Source organism: Zingiber officinale, chromosome 2B (genome assembly GCF_018446385.1).
Source record: "Zingiber officinale cultivar Zhangliang chromosome 2B, Zo_v1.1, whole genome shotgun sequence".
Taxonomy (NCBI): domain Eukaryota; kingdom Viridiplantae; phylum Streptophyta; class Magnoliopsida; order Zingiberales; family Zingiberaceae; genus Zingiber; species Zingiber officinale.
The window spans coordinates 3727431-3731508 of NC_055989.1; the positions used below are offsets into that span (position 1 = coordinate 3727431).

At 35.0% G+C, this 4078-nt stretch overlaps 1 long non-coding RNA gene across 1 annotated transcript; it reads left to right on the top strand.

Moving 5' to 3' along the window:
• Positions 1-1862: 1862 nt before the first annotated feature.
• On the top strand, positions 1863-2345 carry LOC122048942. Its single transcript, XR_006130747.1, has 3 exons — positions 1863-1978; positions 2095-2194; positions 2296-2345. It is a non-coding gene; the product is annotated as an uncharacterized LOC122048942 (long non-coding RNA).
• The last annotated feature ends 1733 nt before the right edge of the window (positions 2346-4078 follow it).

Below are 4078 nucleotides of genomic sequence, written 5' to 3' on the forward strand. Positions count from 1 at the left end.
AAGATCTTCTTTGTGGCATCTGATAATGTAAATGTCCTTGCTACTTTGCACAGGGTTTATTCAGGATTAGAATTGCTTGAATCTTCCACTGATGGCAGTGATTCACTTCTAAAGATGATTTGGCACCACTCAAATGCAATTCTGTGCTGTACTACGACGGTTTGCACTTTACCTTTTTCTTCCATTATAGTTAAATTCAGAATCAACTAGCAAGATCGCTTTTTCCTCATGATATACTTTCTACTACTGTCTTCTCTATTGTTCCATTTCTGTCATGAACTAATGAGCTAATTTCATGCATAGAAAAGGAATACCCCTTACACATGTTTGAAAATTGAAATCTCATGTCAGACAAATGATCGAAATATATCGGCATAGGTCATAACTATTTAGAAGTAGTGTTCATACTGACCTGAACTAACCAGTTATCACCATAGACTTTATATCTCATCTTCACTTTGTTTTGGATGTCTCCGTTAAACATGGCAAGCGGTGCTTCAATATCTTTGACATACATAGCTTCCGAAAGGGCAATCCCAGGGTATAACCTTTTCCCTTGTTTATTCCAAAGTTTATAATTTGGAATACTTGTTTAGTTCTTGCATCAACTTGCAGATACGGAGGTGGAATGAGCTCAGCAAAAGCTGCATTGGAGAGCGATACAAAAGTAAGTTCAACTCTTCTGTAATTGTTGTATGTGAAATTGATTGTCAAGTCCGGCTAGTGTTTGGAAATATTTAAACCCTGGTGCTACTTCTTTATGTTATCTGATACTTCACTTATCCATCTTGCTTTTGTCTTGAGATTACTTAGTTTTCTCCTCTTGTGTTTTCTACTATTGTAGGATAATTACTTGCCTTTGGAAGTAAGAGATCCTTTCAGACAGGACAGTAATGTCTACTTAACCCGATCAAAAGTTTTCCATGCTAAACTTAACGTTGATGTTACTTCGATTTGTTTGCAGAATACTTGCAACATTTCTTGGGTGTCACAAATAAATGATATCTGAATTTCTGAAATAGGAATCACTGTTCTTTAAGTTCCCCTATTTTTATGTTCTGAATGTCTTCAGCCTGATGCTTTAGTTTGGTATTTGATCTGATAGCCCAATAATCACTGTTCTTTAAGTTCCCCTATTTTTATGTTCTGAATGTCTTCAGCCTGATGCTTTATTGGATTACTCACGTAGCCCAATAACTGCTTTATGCATCAGAATATGTTATTTTTGCCTTTTGCGCATGTAGCTATAACATATTTTTATCTTTAATTTGGTCATTTACTTTTCTCATTAAAGTTTGTTGTATGGATTAAAGCTTCAAGATATAGAGGTTTTGTCCAACTTAAACATAACGTCATACATTTTACTAACACATTAAAATGAGTCCAACTCAAGTACAACTACATCAACAACTTCCCCTTAAGTTTCTGAAAAACGATTGTACCATAACTAGAGATGATACTTTAGGAAGGTTCAAGCTATCTAAGTACTCACTAGAATCCATGGCCTTGCTTGCCTTTCATGTAGTCATGTTGGCTTCTAGGAGATGATACCATAACTAGAGATCTCAGCATCCAAGTCGTTACAAAGAAAATAACCTACAATCCAATGGAATGGACCAACAAATAGACTCCATCAATACCAATAAGTATAGTTGTATGATAAGTTATATGCATTGGCTTGTGATATGAGTAATCTATTATGTCTATCATGTTAAAGGATTATTACTTCACTTCCATAATGCAATAATTCAATTGATGTCTATTGTGTCGGTTAAAGGATTGTTTTTGACCTCACATCAATTACTGTTTTCTTCTTTTTTTTAAGCAGAAATGGCTAATGAATGTTGCTCTATCCAACTGATTGACGGAGATGGTGTATTCAATGTCACGAGTCTTGAACACTTTATGAAGTCAGTGAAGTTGGCAGAGCATGGATTCTCCTATGCTGTAGTTTCTATCATGGGTCCACAAAGTAGTGGTATGTCTGTGAGTTTCTTGAATTTTATTTTTGTATTTTATGTGCTTGAAGGCTATGTTTATTATAAGGTGATTTGGTCAAATATTTTTCCCTAATTGTTTTTATTGTGTTATCAGGTGATTTGGTCACATATTTGTGAATCTAGGGAAGTGATATCACTTTCAAGATGCAGAACGAAGCGGGTGAAATGATGAATCTTTATATCCTTAGAAAATGGTGATTATCTTATTAGTAATTAGATCTTCTGTAGCATGGATATATTGATCGATTATGTTGATTATTGTGATGTTTTTTCCAACTTTCGTTTTCTCCCCTAGTTCTGCTACGAACAGACTAATCACTGCCAAGGATCACGCATCCGTCCAAATCAATATTGGACACTTGGATGATAATGGAGTGTACACCGGCCAGTATACCACTTTTGCTCTTTCTGGCTTTATTCGTGCTCAGGTTTGTTCCATCTTTGAACTAAAAGTATGATTTTTATATGTATTCTCCCTCTATTGAAATTTACTTTTTTGTATAGTGTAGCCTGTTTAGTTCCATATTAATCAGGTCCTAACCAGGATTTATTCCATTATAGTGTAAAATGACCTGATAATTTCCCCTAGTCTCACCTCCAAAGTGCATGTTATCAAGTTGTCTTTTTTGCTAACAAAAGTTTACTTTTCAATTTCGAATGACATGCAAACTGTCCTGGATTGGTTGCGTGATACCTTGTTTCAATGCATTATTGATGCAGGGAAAAGTGGCAAGCTTGAACATTTGTGATGTTAAGTGTTCAGATCAATAAAGTCTGTTAAGTTTCAATGCCCATAGCGATTTTTTACAAGTAAAAAAAAATCTAATTACAATTATCATGTCATATGTTTTGCAAAAATCACATGTTAAGGCTATTAACTAAGCATATCGAACCTGAAGCTTTCGAGCATCCAATGAGCATTGTTCGAATTAGATGAGAGCTAGGACGTTAAACATGATCTAGCAACTGCACAGGACGTTAGTATTCAGCGTTACAGGACGTTACAGAAATCAATTAGTATTCAACGTTAAACATGATCTAGCAACTGCACAGGACTTAAACAATCCTCGCTCTCATTGTTTAACAAGACTTAAACATCTAGCAACTGCACAGGACGTTACAGATGAGAAACGTAGCAGAAGAGTAGATTAGATGGCGTTTAGGTGAAGATCATATTAATTTCTGGTTTGATACATGGTTAGATGCAGGTCCTTTGTTAAATCCCTCAGTCTCATCGTTAAATCTTGGGCTTTTATGTTCTTTACTAGTTCTATCTATGTGATTTCCATGATCTAATTAGCAGTATCCTCTATGATGTTGTCGGAAGTTTGGATTGCTCTTTTCTACTCTCTATTCCGTATAAAAACTAAATAAACCATCTCTATGCTTTTGCATGATTGTCGGAGAATTTTATTCGAATATGAATTGGGGAAAATGCTAATATAGTTAGGAATTTTGATTCCTGCTAGAAGTTAGGCCGTTTACTGAGTCTATTTGAGTATCAAGAGAGTAGATCCTTATGATAATTGTGGGTTGATCAATTTGCTTGCTCTGTGAATTTAAATTAGTAAAGCTTGTTTGTTTAATTCTCTGTCTGTTGCTTTGTTGCTTCAGCCCTTGTTTGTATTTGTGATTTTGTATGCTCCGGAAATAAGTTGGAACTTGATTTTTCATATCTAATTTAGCTAGATTCTATAATGCTTTTTTGATGCTCGATGATAGAACCAGAATCTGGTTGTTGCTCTAAGCCATTGCTTGCTCTGTGAATTTAGCTAGATTCTATATGCTTCAAATTGGATAGAATTTTTTTTGGCATATGTAAAGTTGATAGGTTTGGTTTACCATACTTAAGAGTTACTTGTAAAGCCATATAGCTGGTCTTTTAAGACATACTATTCTGAGTTTTTGTAAAACTGTAATAAGGTCAGGTGTGAAATTTCCAAGAGATCCATTTTTTATGCCATTTACTCCTGGGAAATGAATTAACTTGCAATCATATGCTGCAGTTTCTGTGAAAGGAGAAGAAAAGAGAAGCTAGGAGGGAGGAGAAACCAGAAAAGGCTGCAGTTTAGAAGATG